Genomic DNA, 9,426 nt, shown 5'->3' with positions numbered 1-9,426 from the left:
TTAAAACATTCCTGAGATTTCTCGGAGGGGGCTGTTTCTACCTTCATTCACCCATGCAGGGTTCTGGTGCATCTTTACTGCGTGAATATCTGCCTCTTCTTGCTCTTCATCGGGTTTTCTAAACGCACGTTTATTGTGTACAGATTGCTCCCAAGCACGGGACAACCTTTTTAAAACCCATTTTTTGTTTTGGGCCTCATCTGTGGGGTCATAATTCGCACAAGCTCTCTGTCCTGCCTCTGTGGCATGAGAGATCAGGGTTTGGGTCCATTTGGCCGTGTTTTCTGGGGTCAAACAGGCGCGGGTTAAGTCTCCGAATACTGCCGTAAAATGGATCCACAGGCATCCAGCAAACACTGTAGGGTGTTCTGTTTTTTTCTGCCTGCACTTATTCAGGCCTTTTACTGGGTCACCTCTATTGTAACCAATCGCGTCTAGGATTGCCATGTGCATTTCTGCAAGGGTGCCTCCTCCTACATTCTGTGGGTCGGGAAGGGCTGCTACAACGGAAGGGTCTAGGCTCAAAACTGTGAGCTTCACTTGCTCTCGCTCATCCAGGCTGTACATGGTCGCCTGCTGCTTAACTCCAGCAAAGAATTGGTGGGGGTCTGAGGTGGGGAGGAACGGTGTGATCTTTTCGCACGCGTCCCGTAATTGGGTCACGGTTAAGGGGGTCGTGTAAAGGAATTCCGCGTCTCCATCTGCTGTGGCTGTGCGGTGGGTAGTTACTGGATTCATAGGGGTGTGATCTCTCCGCTCTGTGGGGGGTTGGGGTGCTCTTCTCTTTTGGGGCTTTTCTTGCGCACATGTTCCATGTACATACCTATGCGCGGTTTCATTTAGTTCTTGCCAATCAGGGCCGTCTTCTTCATCTAATTGGGATCCAAATGTACTTTGGAATCCGTTTTGGACTGAAAGCAGATACTGCAGTTCTGCAATCTGCTTCCGGCATTTTGCATGATCTACTGAGCTTTGTCTCTTCTCCGTGGTGGCAGCATGGAGTGCTCGTAATGCTGCTTTTACATCGCTGCATTGCTGTCGCAATACCTCTACCTGTTTCTCTGTCTCTTCTCTTACCAGGACTGCACGTTGTGTGTCCTGATAGGCCTTATCATATTGGGTCTGGAAGCTGCTCAGATGCGCCAGACAAGACTGGTGTGCCCTCTTGGCATCATCCACCTCTCTGTCTTTCGCTGCCAACTTCCCTTTTAACTCTATATTCTCTTTCTCGATTTCACTAACATCGACTTTACTCATTCGATTCCTCTCATCTATCTCTTTGCGGAGCGTCCGAACGACCTCCTTTGTGCCTCGCAATTGTGCCAGCCAGGACACGATTGCCATCGGCTTGTGAGCTTTCCCTAAGCTCTTCTTATGGATTTTGGTCAGGTTCTCCCACCAAGTATGTCCTATACTCCAGGGACCTGTTTCCTCATTTGAACAAAAGTCACTCCAAAGTCACATCCCTTCCCTTTGAGGTACCTTCTAATCTCAACTTCCCAAACGGGACACTGTCCTACTCGGCTGGTCGCTGCGACCACAAATGCTTGCAGGTTCATAAGGCGTTTCATTGCCTTCATTGCCATTTTTCCTATCTGAATTCTCTAAAAATTTGGAACAAGGGGTAATAAAGAGGTGCTGCAAACACGGGTACGGCTTTCGCTAATTTCCGGAATACAAACTCCCGACAGTTTTTCACAACAAAATCTCTCGGTTTTACCTTATATCCCTGTTAGTACGCATGCATTAACACACTTCCGAATTCTGGAGAATTGATCAGAACTGCTTGAACACTTGTGGTTATTTCTGTTCGAAATTGGATTCAAATTCAAATTTTGGGTTCTTTCGGAGTGGGGGGGGGGGGGGGGGGGGGGGCACTTCTAAGTCGAATCACGTCAGAGTTCGCCAATGAATGTTGCTCGTTATGCTTTTACTTAATTTGCTCTGTTTAATAACCGGTGCTCTAGAGTCACCAGGTATCTTTCTGATACCACCACGAGGTTCAAAGCCAAGTGCTAATCAATAACTCAATACACCAGTTAGTAAATTTCAAATCAAAACACATTTATTATACACACAGTCAATCACTACTCATGCATAAAACTCTACTTACTAGACTATCTCTAACACTAAAAGACCTATATTTAGCTTTGGAAATGGCCCACCAGGTCAGAGGAACAATGGCCTTTGTTCGGTTCTGCGTCTGCGGGTTTCAAGCTGGTATGGACTAATAGCTAGGAGCGCCTATCTCATAGCGGGCGTTGCCTGGAGACTTACTTGGTTGGCGCAGCTGCTGGGCAGGTCTCTCGTTGTTCAGAGTCACGGTCAAGAGTTCTTTCGAGCTGCCGAGAGACCCTGCCAAGAAGACCTGCCAAGAATTGAACTTGGGGACTCTGTTTTATAGTCCCCAGGGGTTTCGCGCCCTTTTGGGCAGACCCCGGACCTGGTCCCAATCAATTGGACCAAGTCCCAATTGTTTTCATCGATTTCTCCAATACTGGAGGTGTTCCCTGATCGTTGGGCGGGCCCTATGTGTCCGTTGGCCTGCCTTTGTCCTAGCTCCCACTGGCGCCGGCGAGTTTGGTTTGGTCCCGATTGCTTTAATGTTTCCAATTGTTCCTGGGGATTGCTCATTAATATGTAGATCGTTGCTGGTTTCGGTTCTCGACGATGCTGCCCTCCCCATTCCACCCCAATCCCTCTCCAAACTGACCACCTACCTATACCCCCAATTCCCCCCATTCCCCCCTTCCTCCGTGATGAACAAAGTGTGCAGCTCATGATGCCACCTCTGTGTCCCTGCAGGAGAAGCTGGCCCATAACAGATGGGAGAGGGCCCAGATGGGCGATGAGGAGCCAGACATCAGAGTCCTCACCCCCTACGAAGAATGAGCCTTGGAGGTCGCGGGGTTGGCCCAGGACCGATCGGTCACCGAGGTACAGGTTGGCGCACTGCATAGAGGTGAGGCGCTATCGGCCACCAACCAGATGATCTGTCACAGACTACCATACAGACTGACCCATTCCTCCCACTGACCACATGTCCATTATCCCGCAAGATCTCCATCCAACGTGCCGGCCCATCAAAGGTGGTTCCCCCAAACCTCCGCGTCCCATGAGACCACCTCAGAGGGGGATCTGAGGAGACCATCGTTATCGCGGCACAGCTCTCATCCCCACCCTCCACCAGCGCAGAGACACACCTCGATGGGCGACAGTAGTGCTCAGGCTTCTGGGGCACATTCTGGTGAGCACCAGACAGCTACTGATGCACATCAGGTGGAGGCAGGAGTGCCCAGACAAGACAGCAGTCGGAGGTCTTATAGACCCCAGGACCCAGCTGGGTCCCAGTCAGATGTTGAGCCTGTGGACCAGGTTTACCCGGAGCTGATGCAGTCGACAAGGATGCGGCCGCGATATTCAGTGGGAGATGTTAGCGACACTCCAGCAGGACCATAGCCATTAGGAGGAGTCCCAGAGGTTACAAGCACAGGAGATAGTGCCGGCAATGTGTGACACCGAGGCCAACACTGCTAGGGTGGCAACCGTAGTGGAGAGCCCTGGTGCAAGATAGCAGCATGAGTGGAGGTGTCCAAGACGTGGCTCAGTCAGTGACAGCCATGGCCGAAGGCTTCGGCAGCATGTCCCACTCGCAAGGTGACGTGTTCCAGTCCCAGGTGGACCTTCCTAAGGTGCTGCGGAGTCTCAGGTGGGCATTGCGAGGATGCTCCATAGCGTGTCCCAGTCACTGAGGAGCATCACTGAGGGCGTCGACACCATGCTGCAGACATTGGGGAGCTGGCAGAGCCAGCTGGTGCAGGGGCAGCAAGGGCTCAATCCAACTGCCCCATCATCCTGAGGTCCTACCTGTACCCCCAATTCCCCCCATTCCCCCCTTCCTCCGCGATGAACGAAGCCTTTCTACGTGACAGTTTATCTTGTCTCTCAGGAGGCGGGAGGCAGCCCGATGACTCCTGCGTTTCCTGCCTCGTGCTACTCTTCCCAGCTACTATCCAGAGAGGCTGACCACCTTCCAAAATGCAAGATCCAAGAAACCTTCATCTTCCCTGAAGTGTGAGGGAGTGGAAATATACATTCTAAAGGGAGTATATTTTAAAGAGTGTATGTTCTGAAGAGTTTGTGAGAACATAGTGACCTGGGAATTCATGTGCATCATTATTTGAATGAGGCAGGACATGCTGAGAGAGTAGTTCAGAAAGCATAAGGGATCTTGGGTTTCATAAATAGAGGTTTTGAGGACAACAGCAGAGAGTTTCTGCTGAACCTTTATAAACCTCTGGTTAGGCCACAACTGTAGAATTGCATCCAGACCTGGTCACCAAACATAAGGAAGGATACGAGGGTGTTTGAAAGGGTGCAGATGGTTTAGTCGAATGGTTCGAGGGATGAGGGATTTTACTGCCAAGGTTATGTTGGAAAAAGATTTAAAGTTTTGGGCAAGAGATGCTTGGTGAATGTGAGGAACAACATATTTTATACAGTGCGAAGTAATGACTTGGAACTCAGTTCCCACGAGGGTGGAAAAGGAATTAGTCAATAATTTCTAAAAGAAATTGGATTGGAACTTGAAGGAAATAAGTCTGTGGAGCTACAGACATAGAGCGAGGTAATGGGCCTGACAGGACTATTCTGCAGAGGATTAACATGAAACCAATGGGAAAATGGTCTCCTTCTATGCCATAATGACTATGGATGCGAATTAATGGTCTCACTGGGAAAGATCCTGATACACATATTTTGAATGGTTCATTTAAAGGTCTTGCTGTTTTCTCCTGTGGCCTGGGAACTAATGGCTGCTCCTGGGTGGCCGTGACAGGGTGCCGTTTAGTACTGGTCCACACAAACATTACCGTACCTGGGGGGAGGGGTCTCCCAGGCCATTGGAGCCTCCCGGGTAGTCGGGCATTGGGCAAGGTGGCACCCTGGCACTCCTGTTGGCACATGATCACCGTGGCTCTGCCACCCTCACACCTTGCCACTGGCACCCAGGCATCCTGGCAGTGAAACCCTGGCACTGACAGGCTGGCAAGGGCACTGCCATGGTGCCAGGCTGACAGTGTCAAGGTGCCCAGGTGCCAGGGTGCTCATGTCAGGAATCAGCCTTGCCCTTTGGAGGTGAGGTGAGAGGGGGTTGCTCGAGGACCCCATACGAGGCTCGTTGGGCCAGTGGGGGGGGGGGGGGGGGGGGGAGGTGGTGGTGGGGGAGGGGTGAGGGGGAGGCGGTCCGGAGGCTAAGGTGGGGTGGCTGAGGGGAGTTGAAAGATCGGGACGACATTTAAAAACGGTGCCGCCATTCGCGAATACTCTTCTTGCACTGACGAGGTGTAGGCGCTGAGAAACATCCCACTAATTACGCCCAAAACAGGACTCTGTTCCATCCCATTAAATCATGCCCTGTGATTATTGGTGTTATATTTGAATTCTTTGCCGAGGTCGATATTGTGTTTTATTTTGTATTTGCTGTTTTTGCAGCAGGTGTGAGATAACTGAGTGCCTTGCTAGCCCAGTTTAGAGGATAGTTAAGTGTCAATCACTTTGCTGTGGATCTGGATCACATACCTGTAATAGCAGCTTTCCTTCTTCACAGAATGTTAGTGTAACTTGAGATTTCAGCACACAGGCTGCACCAAGGTTAGCACTTAATGATTTTTTATTCCACTGGCATTGAGTGGACTCAACTCTCCAGGGAAAGTTTGACTTCAAAGAGCAAACTATTTATAGCGAATATTTAGAACCAATGCTGCAGATCTCTACTCTATTCATTGCCATGGCGCCTAAAGACAGTGACTCAGCAGTTTTCAGTTACTGGCTGCAGTCTTTCTCTCCTCCCTCTCAGACTCAGGTGCTGCCAGTCAGTCTGACTAGGCTGTCTAATATCCGTTCCTATCTCCTATCGCCACCCTCAGGAGCTTCGAGCTGCCCTAGGCTCCTGCCACACTGCCACTCGCAAATGCTAGACTGTTCCCACTCCTCAGCTTACTGATACACTGTTCACTGCAGGGACTGGCCCTTATGGACTGACCAGTTTCCCTGATAGATGCTGTTGCCCACCGTTGCCACTTGCTGCTGGAGGACCCGCTATATTGGTGAACTATTTGAATTTTGAAGAAAATCCAGTAGTTTCCTGGTCACCTTTACTGATACTAGCTCCTTACGGTGGCGTAGTGGTAGTGGTACTGGGGACCCGGGTTCGAATCCTGCCATGGCAGGAAATTAAATCCAATAAATATCTGGAATTAAAAATCCAATGATGATCATGAAACCATTATCAATTGTCATGAAAAAACCCCCAGCTGGTTCACTAATGTCCTTTAGGGAAGGGAATCTCCTCCTTACCTGGTCTGGCCTACATGTGGCTCCAGCACCACAGCAATATGGCTGACTCTTATATGTCCCCTGAAATGGCCTAGCAAACCACTCAGTTGTATTCAACCGCTGCAAAGTCAATGAAAAGGAAAGAAACCGGATGGAACAGCCCCAGCATTGACCTAGGCATTGGAAACGACAACGGCAAACTTAGCCCTATTGACCCTGCAAAGTCCCCCTTGCTAACATCTGGGGCTTGTGCCAAAATCAGCAGAATTGTTTCACAGACTAGTCAGGCAACAGCCTGACATAGTCATACTCACAGAATAATACCTTACAGATAACGTCCCAGACACCACTATCACCATTCCTGTCTCACCGGCAGGATAGATCCAGCAGAGGTGGCGGCAGAGTGGCATACAGTTGGGAGTGAGTTGCTTTGGGAGTCCTCAACATCAACTCTGGACCCCATGAAGTCTCATGGCTTCAGGTTAAACATGGGCAAGGAAACCTCCTGCTGATTACCACGTACCGTCCACCATCAGCTGACGAATCAGTATTCCTCCACGTTGAACACCACTTGGTGGAAGCACGGAGGGTAGCAAGGACACAGGATGTCCTCTGGGTGGGAAACTTCGATGTCCATCACCAAGAGGGATGGTAGCACCACTACTGACTGAGCTGGCTTGGTCCCGAAGGACGTAGCTGCTAGATTGGGCTGTAACAGGTGGTGAGGGAACTGACAAGAGGGAAACTCTTATTTCCTTGGGTGGGTTTCAGAAAGAAGGGGCAGGATTCACCATTACCCGACGGCGATTACGTACTCGGCGATCGGGCGGAGAATCCCTTTTGAAGCTGAAATCAGGGGTGGCGCCTGTTTGACACAGGTTTTGTATGCTCCACACCCTCTGAAATGGCATCATCACGTCGCATGCCGCATGCCACTGGGATGGCCTTAGCGCATCACCTGAAGGCCCACCCCCGGCGCTCCGCCTCCGAGTTCCTGACAGAGCGGAGGATGTGTGGTCACAGCGGTCGGAAACCCAGCTTGACGGCTGCGGACTGTGACCAGCGCTGCCGCAGTCAGACGGGAGCCATGCTGCTAGCCAGGGTGGCTTCTGCGAGGGCTGGGGGGACTGGTGGAGGTGGCCAGAGGGTTGTCAGGGATTGGCAGGGGGGCACTATCTGGCAGGTCGTCGCGCAAGCACAGCCATGGACTTAGCCATTCTCCAGGCGTTTTTATCGTGGGAGCCGGGCGTTTTACATGGCGTTGCTGCTAGCCCCTCACTGCAGAATTATTGAGGAGGGCGGTGCTAATTTTTTTGACGTAAAATGCCACAGACCCTTCGAACTTCAGCTCAAAAATGGCAAATCCAGCCCTAAGTGTTGACACCAGGACAGAATTGGTGGACTGCTACGACAGCAATATTGGCTCCGCTCCAGGACCAATTCTAGAACTGTTAATGAGCTAGTACCGGTGCCACATGGAACATGACCAAATCCAATGAAAAATGGTGTCGGATTTGCCAAGGTCACGATTGGCACTCGAGAGGCAAACAAGATGGCTTGTTCTGGAGTGTGGCCAGTTCTTCCCTGTTGTTCCCAGACTCCTAAACGACCCTCTTATGGACTGACCGGATTAACACTACACCCGTGTATGCTTCACCCGATACCGCTGTTTATGTAGTTACGTTGTGGGCCTTGTGTTGCCCTATTATGTATTTTCTTTTATTTCCTTTTCTTTTCATGTGCTTAATGATCTGTTGAGCTGCTTGCAGAAAACTTATTTTCACAGTACCTCGGTACATGTGACCATAAACAAAATCCAAATCCAAAATCCATCAGCCTTGCCATTTTCCTGGATTTGTTGTGTGCTGAAGATCACTTCCATTGAGCCTCTTGATGGGTACAAGCCGCACTGTGTCTCAGGGAGGAGTCCTTCAGTCACTGGGAGGAGATGGTTGAACAGCATTATCGTGATGACCTTTCCCCTGATGGAGAGTAGGGAGATCCGTCTGTAATTTCCGCAGTCGGACCTGTCTGCTTTCTTGAAGGTGGCTACAATTAAGGCAGCAAGGTAGCACAGTGGTTAGCACGGTTGCTTCACAGCGCCAGGGTTGCAGGTTCGATTCCCGGCTTGTGTCTCCGTCTGTGCGGAGTCTGCACGTTCTCTCCGTGCCTGGTTGGGTTTCCTCCGGGTTCTCTGGTTTCCTCCCACAGTCCAAAGATGTGCAGGATATGTGAATTGGCCACTCTAAATTGCCCTTAGTGTCCAAAAAGGTTAGGTGGGATTGCTGGGTTACGTGGATAGGGTGGAGGTCTGGGGCTTCAATGGGGTGCTCTTTCCAAGAGCCGGTGCAGACACAATGGGCTGAATGGCCTCCTTCTGAAATGTAAATTCTATGTTCTGAGATCACCCAGCATGCCACTTCCTTCCAGACAAGGGTGATGAGCTTGCGGATTCTTGTCAAGAGTGCGTCTCCAGACTTCCATTGGCGGCTATGAAGAGTAAGTTGCACACTTGGTGGCTCCCGCTTGGGTCGGATTTTTGGACCTTTTCCCCCGATTTGCCACCGGACTTGAATTGAAAAATTGATGACAGAGGCAATTGTGTACTGAATTCCCACATCGGTGCATGGAGAGGAGGACTAGAAGTGCTCGTAAAGGCAGAAATAGAAAGACAGAGAAGGCTTGGGCTGAAGCTGCAGTGGGAGAAAACATGGCGGAGGGCTGGACCTCTGGCTTGTCGACCCAGTGGTCAATGGAACAGCTGATGCAAGTTATCCAGGAAGGCTTCGCCAAGCAGAAGCAGGACTGCTTGGACCCGATAAAAGAGCGGCTGGAGCTTAGATTGGATGGCCAAGATTGGGCGATCCAGAAGGTGGAGAAGGCGCTGGCTGAGCAGGAGGAACATCAGACTGTGGTGGAGCTGGAGGTGGAGATGCTGTGGGACCAGCAGAAGAAGCTTCTGGAGAAGGTGGAGGACCTAGAGAATAGGTCCCACCGGCAGAACTTGAGAATCGCTGGGTTCCCGGAGGGGTCCGAAGGTGTGGGTACTGGGGCATACATCGCAGATATGTTTGAGAACCTGCTGGCGGA

Source organism: Scyliorhinus canicula, chromosome 2 (genome assembly GCF_902713615.1).
Source record: "Scyliorhinus canicula chromosome 2, sScyCan1.1, whole genome shotgun sequence".
Lineage (NCBI taxonomy): Eukaryota > Metazoa > Chordata > Chondrichthyes > Carcharhiniformes > Scyliorhinidae > Scyliorhinus > Scyliorhinus canicula.
The sequence above is the reverse complement of the archived record's forward strand: the minus strand, read 5'-3'. Positions refer to the sequence as shown.